Source organism: Zalophus californianus, chromosome 5 (genome assembly GCF_009762305.2).
Source record: "Zalophus californianus isolate mZalCal1 chromosome 5, mZalCal1.pri.v2, whole genome shotgun sequence".
Taxonomy (NCBI): Eukaryota; Metazoa; Chordata; class Mammalia; order Carnivora; family Otariidae; genus Zalophus; species Zalophus californianus.
The window spans coordinates 127,899,748-127,915,755 of record NC_045599.1 but is presented as its reverse complement, the minus strand read 5'-3'; the positions used below and the strand labels follow the sequence as shown (position 1 = coordinate 127,915,755).

Below are 16,008 nucleotides of genomic sequence, written 5' to 3'. Positions count from 1 at the left end.
ACATGATGTCATTTGAATCCTCACATTCCCTTAAAGTAGATTATGGGACTCAAAATATGTATTTCATAAGAAACCATTTTCCAGTGTGGTCTTAAATCATGAGCTGTAGGGTGCCTGGGTGGCTCAGTTGGTTAAGCGACTGCCTTCGGCTCAGGTCATGATCCTGGAGTCCCAGGATCGAGTCCCGCATCAGGCTCCCTGCTCAGCGGGGAGTCTGCTTCTCCGTCTGACCCTCCCCCCTCTCATGCTCTCTATCTCATTCTCTCTCTCAAATAAATAAATAAAGTCTTTAAAAAAAATCATGAGCTGTAACAATTTAGCAAGTCAGAGAAATAAAAAGAACATAAAAAGAAATATTTTTGGGCGCCTGGGTGGCTCAGTCGTTAAGCGTCTGCCTTCGGCTCAGGTCATGATCCCAGGGTCCTGGGATTGAGTCCCACATCAGGCTCCCTGCTCAGCGGGAGGCCTGCTTCTCCCTCTCCCACTCCCCCTGCTTGTGTTCCTGCTCTCATGCTCTCTCTCTCTGTCAAATTAATAAATAAAAATCTTTAAAAAAAAAAAGAAAAAAAAAGAAATATTTTTAATGCAATTACAATTTTTTATTATTTTAATGAAGTACTAAACCTTCCTTGCATATCAATGAGAATAAACAGTCTGAATATACAAGGACCTCACTGCAAATTGTTAGCAGTGAATTAGGAAAAAGGCTACAATGTCCCTGGACACATTTACCTACACAGTGTAGGCCATCAATAAGTATTTGATGAATGCATAAATGAGTGAACAAATAAATGAGTGAATAAACAAACCAAAAAAACAGCACTCCTCTTTGACTTCTTGGTTCCCTAAAAAACATGACTCTTTATTTCTCTTGAGTAATTTCTCTTGCTAGATCTGTCTGTCTCCATACACAGCAAACTCTCCAGTGTTTTCTGGATAATAATAGACACTCCAGAGTCCTCTGATGTTCAGAAATAGCCAGTCATCCCTTCCATTCTGTTCCTGTTGCCACTACCCTCATTCAAATTCAAATCCATATCACAAAGTCATCCACTTTCAACCTACACTCCAATCCATCTTCCACATTGTCCCAGATTAAGTTGTCTTTTTATATCACTTTGCTTACATCATAACTCCTCAAATGGCTCTCCATTGCCTACACAAAGGACAGCCTCTCTACTCTGACATTCAAAACTTTCAATAATCTAACACATACCCACATTTCCTCTTTTATCTCCTGCTGCCTCTGAACCTGTATATTAAATCCAGTGATTCTTGACAGTGCATAATTTTGCAAAGCCTACTACAATTTCCCTCTGTTCATACCTTTGTTTGCACCATTCCTTTTACCCATAAATATCTCCACTCAGCTTCAGCTATGAAAATTTTATCCATTTTTCAGATTCCAGTTCTAATTTTTCTCCTTCAAGATGTAATCTATGACTGACTTAGTCACAGAGACCCTCCACCCTGCTATCCATAAAGAAAGCTTCTGAGATCAAAAAACACATTGATTTTGCATAACTACAGAGTCAAATATTATCCAGTACAATGTTTCACTAACTGTGCCTCAAAGTGTCTCAAAATTCTTCAAAAAAAACAAAACCAAAACCAAAATAAAACATACAAAAAAAAAGAGTTTCCTGTCAAATAGCTTTGTAAAAAAAATCTATATACTCTTTTCTTGGAGATTCACAGTGAATATTAGCATATCAAAGGCTCTGAGAATCCTGCCATGAAGAAATGTGATTAACTTGGTTTAATCCAGTATTTCCCAAGTATATTTGACCAGATTCTCCAGTTTTCATATATATCAATAAAGCTTTCTTAGAAAGCTAGTTTTCCATGGATCATACTCTAGGAAAACAGTAATCTAATATTAATCTAATACAACTCCTTCAAGGCAAGAGATGATGCAATTAAGCTCCAGAGAAGTGAAGTAACTGAATAAAGACCATGAGTTAGTTTGCAGAAGAGCCAGTATACCCCCAAAGTCTCTTGCCTTCCAAACCAATGCTCTCTCACTATATCGCTATTATCAAATATATGACAGCATGAAATTGTATGCTTGGTATTTTTATTTTATATGTCACTAAATGTCTTAGACATTGAAATCCTTTTAGCAGTAATTTGTTTTTTGCCTATATACTATAGGCAAAAAAAAGCCATATTTTACCCCAATAAAGAATCTCTATACACACACAAAAAAAGAAATTAATCAGGAAAGCTAATATCTGTATAGTGTCTAGGGATTAGAATTCATATTACCAAGTTGAATTTACAGAAATCTAAAATTCTGGGATACCCCATGGACAAGGTGGTTAAGAAAGATAAATCTAGTGTCATATTATACAAATAGACACAAGCATAAAATAAATAAATAAGTAAATCCTTCCCAGGGTTCACTATACAGTATTTTTCCCTTACTACAAGCCTCTGAGTAAAAACAAAAGCAAAAGCAAAAGTATATTTTTGTTTAATGAGATCTCAGCTGGACCAATCATTTGTGACAAATACTACTCATTGCCTACTCAATACCTTCCCCTTCCATTTTTCCTTCTTGATTTGGTCAGAGAATGTGTGCAGCCATGTATTTAGGAAAGGTGAGTTCTTCCCCCATTTCCAAAAGATAAACCATGATTTGTCTATGCCAATCTTGATCATTCTCATTGTATTTCCCAGTGGACTGAAAAGTGAGAATATAACCAATATATAAGGAAAGTATATTGGGGATTTTGAAGATTTTTGTCCCTAATAAGAGACAGGGGTTGAGTTAGGACAACTTTTCATACCATCCTGTATTCCTCTAATGTGGAAGTAATGTCTGAACCATTGAAACCATCTTGACACCACAACGAATAAGCCTAAAAACAAAGACTAATATGCTAAGGCTGGCAGAACAGAGGGTTCTCAGGAAAAAAAAAGGCACTCTCCCCTCACACAGTACTTACTCTCTTTTCCTTCCAATCCTCCAGACCATGCACCCTGAATCAAGCTCTCCCTACCTTCTTTCTGTTTCTGCCTTCACTTCTAGAAATGGATAGTTTTCCAAAAGTCCCCACTGTCACCTCAATGCAAATATTTAAACACTTAAGATCAGAAATTTGCTACATATACCAATATCCCCCACTTCTCCAACCTCCCAGACTGGAGTTCTTTCTCTTCTTCCCATATGTCAGCACCTTTTGGAAAGAATATTTTAATGAAAGCAACAAAGACAAATTTACAGTTTTGACAAAGGCCACCCTGCTTCCATAAGACTCTTTGATGACAGAGTATCCTAAATCTCCTCTTATCCACTGAACTGCTTAGCAGTACACTTATTAGTGCTCCATAACTATTTTTTAATTAATTTACAAAAAAGTAGACCCAATTAATTTATCCCAAGAAAAAGAAAAAAAGGTCAGGAACATTTGGTTAATTTAATATTTGATTAAATGAAAGAAACTGCCTAAATAAAATGACAGAAATAAGTTCTACCAATGCAAGGGTATTCCAACAATAATTTCAGAACTGACATTTTTTTTCTTTTTTATTATTATGTTCAATTAACCAACAATTTGATAATATGGGGACCTTAGTTACAACATCTCATATCTGTTTAGTGTTTTGTGAGTTACAGAGAGCCTGTATCTATCACCTCATCTGAGCATTCTTCATGTGATATATCATTTTTAGGTATAACAAGTTTGTGCAATAACATTGGTAAACAATTTTGAGAGACAGCATATGATCAGAGTTCACTCACAAACACATATTTCAATTATAAGTTGATTTGAAGCTTTGAAAGAAAAAAGAAAGAAAATGAAAACCAAAAATATATAAATTCTCCAGAATGGAGTCCATTGCATTAGGCAGGCCTTTTTTGTTTATTGGGACACTTTTGTTTATTTCTGCATGCTGTATTGTAAAAGGGACACTGTCAAAACAATGTATCAGATAAAGGCAACCAAGATGTCTGGAAATTATCTTAAATGAAAAATGTAAGAACTGGAAATGTTTAGCCTATAAAAGAAAAAATTTCAGAGATGACATCATAGACATCTTTAAACTCAAGGCTGTCAAGTGAAAAGGTGGCAAGATTCTTTCCCTTATGGTTCTGATGGCAGAACTAGTGTCAATGAGCAGAAGTTAAAAAGGCGAAGTGGGGGGATGGGTTAGCCTGGTGATGGGTATTGAGGAGGGCACGTTCTGCATGGAGCACTGGGTGTTATGAACAAACAATGAATCATGGAACACTGCACCAAAAACTAATGATGTAATATATGGTGATTAACATAACAATAAAAAATTAAAAAAAAAAAAAGGCGAAGTGATCAACATAAGAACATAGAGGATTTTCTAATACCCTTCTCTTCCATTGTTCTCCAATATTCCAGGCTATTCAACACAAAGAAGAAATTTTCTAAAATCTGAAGTTGTCTAATAACTATCTGTGAATTAGATACCTAAGGAGTTTCTGATGCCCTTCCTCAGGAATTCTGTGAGAGGAATTTTTAGATTGGCAGGATGAGCCAGATAACTAACCTCCATAAACCCTTCCAACTTGAAGACTCAAGGATTCCATGTTTTGAGAGCAGTCCAGGAATAACTGATCAAGCCCCACTCAATTTATTTGTGTTACCAACTTATCTTTCAAAGTACAAGATAACTAAATATATAATTTGCAAAAGATATGGGTAAACAACTAAAATCTAACCTCTAGTGATTGGTAATGAGCATCCTCAGAATCTAGAACAATACCAGGCACAGAGTAGGAGCTCAATAATATGTATGATTTAATGAATGATGTAACTATCTAAAAGTTAGGTAATTCTGACAGGTTTCCAAACATTTTCACACACGTTAGCTCGTTGAGCTTCAGCAACAACTCTATGAGGCAGACTAGGCAGGTTAGTATGTCATTTCATACACCTTATTTTGTTCCCTCCCCCAAGTATGCTCTTCTATTAACATTGTGCTTTTAGGTTTCATCAAAGATTGTTAAAAGAAAAATTCATCACAAGAACATCTTACATAAAATCACGATTGAAACATCACTGTCCATCACGCCCCTCACACAAGAAACAACATTATAAATTCCTCCTGCAATTAATGACAAGAAAAAGTTTGCCTTGCCATACTGGTTTGTCTGCTCTGCCCTCCCTCCCTTCCTCCTTTCCTTTCTTTTCTTTTCTAAATAAGATAATGGGGACTCTATAAACAAACATGGTTTCTTTTTTCCTCAGAAATTGCCAGAAAGTTCAGTCAACCTTGTGGCTCTAACTTTGACATCCCAAATTCCTAACATAAATCTTTCCAACATTATAACACATCAGGACTTAGAAACTTTTTTTGTTTTTAAAGCAATGGAATTTTTGGTTTGAAAAAAGTTATTACTTGGAATCTTGATACATACAACAGATAAAAGTACAGCTGTTAAGAACAGAGCTCAGAGGCCTCCCAACCAAACCTCCTTCAAAAATCTTCTACACACAGGTGGCCCTAGATGCCAATGATTGTCATTTGAAAACTACTGCTCTACATATTTTCAATTATTTTAGCTGCCTTGTTTTGTGCATTTTTAGTACAAACCACATGAAAATGTTTCAGTATTAGGTACATGAAAAGTGTGTATATTTCTTTACATGCTTACACATGAGACAATGGAAATGTCTTTACCATTAACAACAGGTAGAGACATAAATGTCTCTACCATTAACAATAGGTAGCCAATGTGGGGCCAAGATCATAAACCAAAACTACGTTAGATTCAAGCAACACCTAGGTTAAAATCTCAGCTTCTCACTGTATAAGGGTGAGAGCTATTTAACCTGTCTTGGCTAAAATTTATATACATATAAAAACAGTTACAATAGTATCTATCTTACAACATTGCTTTCAGGATTAAATGAAATAAACTTTGTAAGTAACTCTACACAATACTTGACATATAATAGGTACTTATTATTATCTTCATTACTTTTTGACACTTACCCCTCTGGCTGGTCAATATGTTATGCCAATAGGAAATTTTTTAAAAAGGGGGGATGCGAGATATACTAAGTCTGGAACCTGGAAACCACAGGGACAACATATAGCACTGGAAACCAAGTGCAGGATAAGACTGACCAAGAGAAAGAGTTAGCCTGGTGTTCATTAATAATGTTGAGGGAAAGGTATAATTGCCAAACTTTGCTAACAAAAGAAACTACGTCATCATAAAAGGCAGAAAATGAGGCTAAGTTAAAGAAGTACTTAAAGATTTTGTCACTAACCCAATCACCATCAAACCCAACAGATAAGGTAAAGTTTTTACTTTCTTGAGCCTTGTCCCAGATGTTTTACTTTCAAGGAAACACATTAAATTGCTTGTATGTGATGAATTACAACTTCAACAGAACCACTGGGGAAAACATTGAAGAGCATTTGTTGGCCCAGCCCAGCAAACTGTCCTCCAGCTCCTCTGTCAGACCCCTCCAACAGGAAATCTTTTTAAAGCAATGTTTTAGCTCTACCACTGACATCTACCTATAAACTAATGTGATGTTTGGCATGGAAGGTTGTTTATTTGGGTGTGTAAAGGTTCTGGCTGTTAACTTGGAGAGAAAAGTTATTACTCTACCTCCCTTCAGAGACCATCCAAATACTTGTTTGACAGGGTGAACACCCACTACACACAAAAGTGGGGTTGAGCCAGACTTCTGCAACACTAAGTGGGTGAAACTGTCTCTGACACTTCCTTTCCACCTCTCCCTCTGTGAATCCCATCCCTTACCCCCAGCGGTCCAACTACTCAATCCAGGTATCTATCTGAACTCTTTTGCCAAGACTTTGCTATTATCTAATTGTCACCTGATGCCCTTTTTCCCTTTCCCTTATCCTTTCAAGCAGGTTATAGCTGAAAAGTGTTCCCAGGAGCATTTAAATCTTAATTGGTACTTAAGAATGTCATACTGAAAGGTCTTCAGAACTTAAAGGAATAAAGTCCAACTGACAGAATTTGAGGTCCCATGACAGGTCTGAAGGAGATCTTTACAAGCTTACCCAAGTTAATCACCCCATTAGTGACCATCTACTACCCTTACATTCAAGGCTGACCTGGAAAGAAAGAGTCATTTCCCTAGACACACCTAGAAGAAGGAAATTATCATACATATATGTATGATATATATATATATAACATATATTATACTATATATTTATAATATATACAGTAAATATGTATGTGTAAATACATGGTATATTTAGGGTAGTGTATTTATACATATATAGTATTTATACACATATATAGCATAGAATATACTATATAATAGATAACACATATTGATAGTATATATAGTATATACACATATAAAGTATATACCATATGTATACAATATATATATAAGATTGATAAATTAGAGTATATACATATAAATTTCATGCACACCCAACCCCTATAAGTTTTTTTCTTTGTTTCTTTTTTTTCTTCATGTCAGACAGGTAATGTGCCGAGGTTGTAGCAAGATTTGAGGAAGGCACATGTCACACAACAGCATGAACACCCTACCATCACGCTCATGAACTACAAATGAATTCAATGCCTGTAAGGTTTTAAAAAATATTTAGGAAATTTATTTTGTAGGCCACACAACCTTTATAAATGTTTCCATAATCATATTTTGGCGGGCTACAGATTCACTCCGCATCATTAATTAAGAATGTTTCTGTACTAACAGCTCATTTCCAACATGAATCTTCCACCGTAATGTAGTTAGGCCGCCAGGTGACCTCTAGAGAGCAGGTTCTTAAATTCCCTATGAATACAGTTCATAAGGCTGAGTTGCCAGAAACAGCAAGTCACAGATTCCATGACTCCCACCCTTTACTTTATACTGAAGAGTACAGGATACCCCACAAGGCAAATATGGCGGGCCAAATACCCAAGGGATGATTGCAACATTGGCAAAAATTCAAATCATTTAAATCCAGCAAAGTAGATGCCTTGGTATGGAAAGATGCAGGGTGATATGGAGAATTGGGAAGAATCACATAAAAAAAAATATGAAAAGGAAAGTAAACCAGGCATTTAGAAGACCAGGGGAAAAAAAGGTGGAATTCAAATACTTCACGTATAACTATTATAACAAGATGACAGAGGATACTTTTTAAAAGCCTTAAAGTGGCGACTCTTAGGCCAAAACATCTGTGGAATTGAAAAAAAAGCAGGGGGGGCTTGTGACTGCCAACATCTCCATTCTGCTTGCCTCCCTCTTTGGCACCAGCAATGAGCAATACGTTAAAAAGGTGTTTAGACTGTCAGTAAATGTGATTGATTTTTTTCTACTCTGCTAAAAGTCTGCTACATGGTGGAACAAAAAGCAAATGCTTTCCTCATATCCAGATCTGGGTGGAACTCTTACATTATTTTAATACCCATCAAGGGATACCTTTGTCTCTCCATGGAGACAGGGAAAGCAATCGATGTCCACAAAAAGCTTTTTGCCTTTTCATTGTCCCCCTTTCCCTCCAGAAACCAAAGAATTTCACTCAAAACTAGAAAACCTCACCATGGAAATTTAGTACAAATGGTCTATCTATTTACTGGACCAAAATGGGATGAAGAAACATGAAAGCCTGAATTATCTTAGAACTGAGCTCTGTAGGATGGGAACAAAGCTGGGTGGAGCTAATCAGTTCAGAATAAATGGGGCTACACTTAGTGTTCTGTTTTTCCATCCATCAAACTGACAGTTGGAATCACCAAGATAGAAATGATCATTCATTACTGAACTAGGAAAAGAAAAGCAGAGCTTGGGGCCACATGCCAAAATTGAGGGTCAGGTGTCTTTTAATTTAGTGTGGACTACAGATGGTAAAGTGATTACTATTAAGTAGTTATATAATTGCTTACCTAGAGTTAAAGGTCACACCTCCACCTGTTAACTCTGCCAGGAATAGAACTGCCAGAAAATGCCATTTCTTATAGAAAAAACAAAGGGACAGACGTAATTATAGTTTTATAATGTAAATTCCATATTCAGATTTTACATTATGTAACTCTGTATTATCCTCCAAATCCACTAAATAACTGATAGTTCTTGAAGGACTTAAGTTTAATATAAAAGATCTGTAACTAAATCTACGCAACATCTCTCAAGGGCTTTTGTAAACATTATAGTCAGTATTTCCAGTTCACATGGCACAATTCATGGTTATGGCATTATTTTTACTGCTTTTCTAAGTCCCTGTAGAGTCAAACTGAATGGGATAAAGAGTAAGGAAGGAGTTGTATTGGTTTGCCATAATTTGGTTTATTACTTTACTCTTAGAATGGAAATTGGATATAAGGAAGCTCTTACCTGGAGATTTCCTGGGATAGGCAAAATTTATGGAAATGGTACCTTTTCTGTGACTGTTCTGTTTTTTTGAGACCAAAGAACATCTGGAAAAAAATGTAACTTATGGGAGGAAAAAAAGCCCACAAGGCATATGTGTGCCCTATGATCTAAGTGATTATTAGGATCTAGGCTTATTTTCAAGATGGAATGACTAGAATTTGTTCTATTAGAGGCTATTGTTGCTCTTCTATATTGCATATTACATAGGTAGAACTTGATTAGGACTCCTGCTACCTCAGGATTTTTGGGAGGAGGAAGAAAAAAGAAAATTATTGACCATCAGGTCTGGAGCAGCTTAATAATTAAAGAAATGAAGAGTACCCAAAGGGTGAAGAAAAAGGTTTGTTTGCTCTATCTATTCTCCAGTCAATAAGAAATAGATATTTTACTATCTATGTGGGTTGAAAAGGGAGAAGCCAAGATTATTACTGCTCATATTCTGAGACAATTAAGATTTTATTAATTCTAACCAGCCAACATAATATTGTGTTCCCCATATGAACTTGCTAAGGCAAGAAAACACTTAAACTTTCCTCAACAAACCCAGGCCAAGACAAACCTCTCTTTCTTCTTAACTTCTATAATATCAGCCATGCTACAGTAGTCATTTGGCTCATATATAGGCCACCATCTCTATCCCACTCAGCTGTACAAAGATAGCACAAGACACATCAGTGAGACTGCCACCTCCGACGTTTCAGAAAGGGAAAGTAGAGCACATGTCTCCTCTACTCTTGAATGCCTGAAAATCTCAAGAGAAATGTTACCAGCCTCACCCCACTGGGATGCTGAGAGCACAGCACAAGGCTACTGTGCTGTGTCTAATTTTCCTCTTCCTGACTCCTTCCCTCTGCCAATTCAAAGGATCTTTTACCCAGTCTGGAAACAGGCCAAGAAACCTGTTTATTCTGTTGGCATCTCCTTCTTAAATAGTCTCTGTCTTGCTCCATATGGAACCTTTTGAAGTTAGAAGCTATAAATTCGTCACGTGTTGTTTACAACACTACAGTAGTAAGTGACCAAGCTGTAACTGCCAAATGGGGTATGACTGACAGCTAAACTAGGAGGATGAAAGAGAGCCCATTAATTAAACTCCATGTTCCATCATACCACAGATAATTGTATATTGTATAATTCATCATCAACTGCAATGCCTCGAACACAGTAAATGCCCAAGAAATGCCTGTAATTCATGATTAATGAAAGTATTTTATATTAAAGTTCATACTAGAGAGTTGTGATATCAATCTTTCCCAATAAGACACTGCTAACATCAGAAGTAGAGAATGTTTCTTTAAGTCCTTTAAAGACTTGTATTTTATTTGAACAATTAACACATACCCCAGTTTGACGTTTATGAAAACCAGAAATATCAGCCCAAAGTAGATCTGCTACTGAGTAACCCAAGGGAAATGTGACCGTACCCTATTTCCATGTCTCCATCCCTTGTGCAGACATAACCAGGCCTCCTAGGGTCTGAAAGGTGAGCTGTCTCTGTCAGTGCCGTATCAAGACAAGCAATATCTTCGTACCTTTAGCATATCAATTTACAAAGCTCTAACCACACATTCCTATTTCCCATAATCTAACAGAGACACTGAACCCTATGCATAGCTATTTGATTGGCTCTTCATATGGGCAGAAAAATATTCACCAGTCCCCCAAAAGATACAAATCAGCTTGTCCCTTATAAATATAAAAAGGATTGAAAACAACACTGCTTTTATGGTTAGCCAAAGGAAAATATCTATCAAAGAGCAATCCATTTCTATAGAACCTGGGTCAACTTTCTAAGTCTAAATGCAGCTCAGCAATATAAAAATTCTTGTCTGCATCCATAGAAATTGGCATTCATTACTCATTGAAAGCCAACAGATAACATGTGGTAAAAGAATCAAAGAAACCAAAGATTTCTTGCCAGTCACATGGTAGACACTCCTAAATATTTCTTTGTTAATGGGTTGTTTTACTTTTAGCTCTTCCTCCATGAAGTGATATATGCTATAGACGATAGTTTTTTTTTTCTTTTAAGCTAAATAAGACCCATGAACTGGAAAACTTTGGTGCACTATAAAGATGTTTGCAGAGAGAAAAAAAATCTTTTTGTTATTAATTTGCAAACATTTTCTGATTTAATCATAAGCAGCATGGACTGAGGCTCAGAATTGGTATGAAGCATCCAGATTTATTATGCTTTATCATCTTGGGTGATTGTTTTCTTCTAGCAGGACCCTTCTTGTGGGCTACAGACAAGAAGAGCAAAAAAAATTAAATGCATACCAATCTTTGTCATTTTTATCTTTAATTAGATCCAAAAATATACATAACAAATGAGGGATTTTTGTGGGTAAAATACCACCAAGGTTCCAACTAAATGACTTAGAATGATAAACAGGATACATTTCCTCATTTTCTAGATAGAAAAAATTTCTCTCACACATGCATTACTACTTTTCAGATGTATAAAGATGCTATGGTAGTTAATAAAATAATAAAATATTCACTAAAAAACTTTACTACAGTCACAATAACTGTTTCCCACTATAGATTTTCTTAAATAACAAAGAGTAGAAGTGAAACCAGTATTATGTATGTGTGTATGCATCTGTCCAGCAGGGAAGGAACTGACATGACATTTTGACATTCAGAAATGGTCCTTGGGGTGCCTGGCTGCCTCAGTTGGTAGAGCATATGACTCTTGATCTCAGGGTTGCAAGTTCAAGCTCCACACTGGGTGTAGAAATTGCTTAAAAAATAAAATCTTAAAAAAAAAAAAGGTCCTCATACTCAAAGAGATTTTAAATCATTGCTATGTGATTTGCAGCATAACTTCTTTGGGTACAACTTTTGTTGTATACAATGACAGCATTAGCTATCTGCATCATGATTAACAACTAGCACATGAATAAGACAACCAACAGAATATGAAAAGGTGGAGCACCTGGGTGGCTCAAGTCGGTTAAGCGTCTGTCTGCCTTCAGTTCAGGTCATGATCCCAGGGTCCTCTGCTCAGCAGGGAGTCTGCTTCTCCCTCTCCCTCTGCCCCTGCTCTCTCTCACACACACTCTCTCTCTAACAAGTAAATAAAATCTTTAAAAAAGAAAAAAAGAATATGAAAAGGCTTCAACCTGAGCAAATATCAATATTTGCATTTATAAGAGTGCAACCTGCTTTTCTTTTTAAATAGTCCATGAATTGTAAGATGCTAGAATAGACTAGTAAAGGAGACTCTGACACAATCCCTACCACTGAAGATTCTAAGAGATTTTAATAAGAGAACAAATAAGAGGCTATGTTAGGTGGAGCACTGGACAGTCATGCCTGGTGATTTTGAATATGCTAGATGGTGTTTTAAAGTCACTTACCGCCAAAGGTCAATAAAAACACATCAATCATTCCTTATTCTTAATGGACTATTAGTTTCATACCGAACTTGGAAACTTTATTAAACTATATGTAAATTTTAAGTAAAGATTTTAATGAGAAAATTTTGATTTCTGAAAAAAAAAAAATGAAGTGTTGTATTCACTCAAGCAGTTCCAGAATGGAGAAAATACTGGCAAAGAAATTTCAAGGGCTTCTTGCCACTGACTATTCAAAGTAAGAAGAGCCATCAGAGAACTTGTGAAGAGAAGGTTTGATTTTGATGAAGCAAAATTTATTTCAGGGATACATCATTCTCCTGGAAAAGAGTTTGTAGTAGTTAAAAAGTACTAACAAAACAACATGAAAAATGGAATCTCCTTGTTCATACCGTGTATATACATAAAGGTCTACAAATGTTGGCATATGGAAAAGGTATTAGACCCAGAAGAAAATGCCCCAGGTTTTCCTAGTTGAATCCATGTCTTTGACTCCATCAATCCTTTTTCATTTACAAAAGCCCCAACAAAGCCCATCATGACAAGTGCAATAGTTAATGAAACCCTCCAAACTCAGTCTCTTACTCTCATTACAGTTAGGTATGAGCCCGGCCCTCTTTGGTTAGAGACAGAAGTCACCATGTTAAAAAAGAGATTAGTACCCACTGGTTAATTTTCTTTCCTATTGCAATTGGGAACTACCTTTTGCTGTAAACTGGGTTTAATGGAAATAACATACTGCTATAATCAAGAGATTTAAATAAAACCATTAAAACACTTATTAAATGGACATAAAAATTGAAACATGAGTCATTTCTCTAGCAGTGTCTAGAGAAGATGTTACCCAAACTAGCCAACAGAATGTTTATCTTCTTTCAATATAACATCAAAGTAATGGTTAACAACAGTATAGTCTAACTTCTTTATTCTGAGCAAGAAAAAATGTTCAGAGAAGTTGGAAGAAATAAATAAGGGAGGCCAGCATGATATTCCTTTGCTAAGAGAGTCATAAGAGAACAAAAGTAATAGGACAATAACAGCTAACTTTATTAAGGGCTTACTATGTTCCAGGCACTATACTAAACTGGCATGCATTATTTCATTTAATTCTCACACTAATAAAACATGTTGGTACCACTATTATCCAAATTTTACAGATAAAGAAATTGAAACTCATAGAGAATTTGCTCAAGTTCCTATTGTAAAGAAATAGCATAGCTCTACTTCCAAATCCAGTGCATTTAAGCATTAACTAAAAACTGTTTCTATAGGATTTGCCAGGTGTGCCAGTACTTCTTGTCAGCAGTATTACATAAACATAAAAAGCATTCTCAGGTCCAAAGAATATAAAATGCATAGCTAAACAGCATATGTAAAATGAGGTTGAGAAAAAAACCAAGTACATAATCAACAATCTTCCCTGGGTGTTGCTTATCCCTACATGAAGATCAAAAACCCACAAGTTTTTATAGTTCTTTGCCACATGTCTTTTGTAGACAGACTCTTTCAGCTATAATCTTTGACGTCATCACTTAACAGAGTGTCTGGCGTGTTGAATGAGTGAATATTCATCCATCTGCTTGAACTGAATTCAAGCCCTGTCCTAAAGATAAACCTGAAAACTATCTGCGTGATATCTATTGCATATTACCATATAGTTTTAGTGGAAAGCCAGTCACCATCACATCAACCCTTGCACCATATTGCTTCTTTTCCTGATTTCTCATCTAATATACATTATAACATAGTAGGGTTTGAATCTTGAAACAGGAAGAATAATCTTTTTTTCAACTATCCAGTCGCCTTCATAAGGAAAACTGGGGAAAAACAAAGATGAGTTGCCTTTCCAACTTTTATTTTCACATTTCTTTGATGTGAAGTTGAGATTGAATATCTTCAGCCACCCCAGAAGTGAATATCAAGTTTGCTACTGAGCTAAAGAGTGTTCTATGGTTTTGCTGTGTCTATGATAGGGCTGTGCTGCCGTTAAACTTCTGCTAAAGCAATGGTTTTGCTTTCTGGTTGCTTGCATCATAACCAAGGTCTGTTATTTTTTACCTTAGTTAAAAAGAAGGAAAAAAAAACCTTAGAGCATATAATCTGGGAAGGTTCATATTATTTGAAGACTGGAGGCCAGGACACAAGAGTAACTTGATTATGAAAAATAAAGTTTAAACAAATGAATTTATGCACATGTGAACCAAAAAAATAGGGAAAAGTGTAGAATAACCATGCACTCATTACAAAATGCCTGTGCATGTGACAACGAGCGGGAGGGAGAGGGAGTGGTGGAAATACTAAAAGTACGTGTTGCTACTAATGTAAATAGTGTTTATGACCCTATTCATAAGCCTTTAAAGACAGTTGTTAGCACTGGGCACCAAGTCAGGGCCTGGCAGTAGAATAACTCTAACAGTTAATAAAAAATACAGTGAGAACAGGATATTAATTTATGCCTCCTGAGAGTTACTGTATTCACAAATGATTATTTCAGCACAGCAATTTTTGGCCACCTTTCAGAAATGAAAGTACTATGAAACTAGTCTGAAATAGGAATAAGGGCAATATGCCACCTTACAGGTAACAGACAAACATGGAATCCTTTCTTGTGAAAGCAGAAGCACCTTGAAAAAACAGATTTTCTAAGAGTGCCCAAAGGCAATGTGAAAATGGAAGAGGAAACGGAAGAAAGAGAGAAAGAAGAGAAAAAAAACAACCTTTGTAGGTTTTGGCTGTCACATAAAATACATAAACCAAATAGGCCCAAAAGAACAAAACAGATGAGAAAATTTTACTCATTCATAAATGAGAAAAATCATAAACTCTTTCCTGTCTTCTTTAGAGTCCCTGAAGGTGAAAGAGAGGTCAAGAACCACAGTTTTTACCTTTCCTTGCAGTGTATTTATTTCTGTGTGGATTTTGTCTGATATAATCCTAAGAACTCCTAAAATCCAGGGCTATTTACTAAAATGGTAAAAATAGCAAATGTTCCTGATACCATTTAGGATTGCAAAATACAGAACTGCTACCATCTAATGTCTTTGAAAATTAAAATCAGATCAGCTCCTAAAATGAACTACTGCCCAGTCAACTGATGAGCACAAACTGAATTCCACTTTCCGCCCAACACCCGGCTGAGCACCATGAGAACTAGAGAAGTAGCTACATGCATTCTTTGTGGTCTCTGTCCTCAAAGAGCTTACAATAGCTGGAAATACACAAATAGTTCATGCAAAATAATTTGGAAGCAAAGCAAGACAGTGAATAATTAAGTGCCAAAAGAA

At 36.1% G+C, this 16,008-nt stretch overlaps 1 non-coding gene across 1 annotated transcript; it reads right to left on the bottom strand.

Moving 5' to 3' along the window:
- Positions 1–7,454: 7,454 nt before the first annotated feature.
- On the bottom strand, positions 7,455–7,558 carry LOC113930085. The gene has a single exon (XR_003522453.1). It is a non-coding gene; the product is annotated as a small nucleolar RNA U13 (small nucleolar RNA).
- Positions 7,559–16,008: the final 8,450 nt, after the last annotated feature.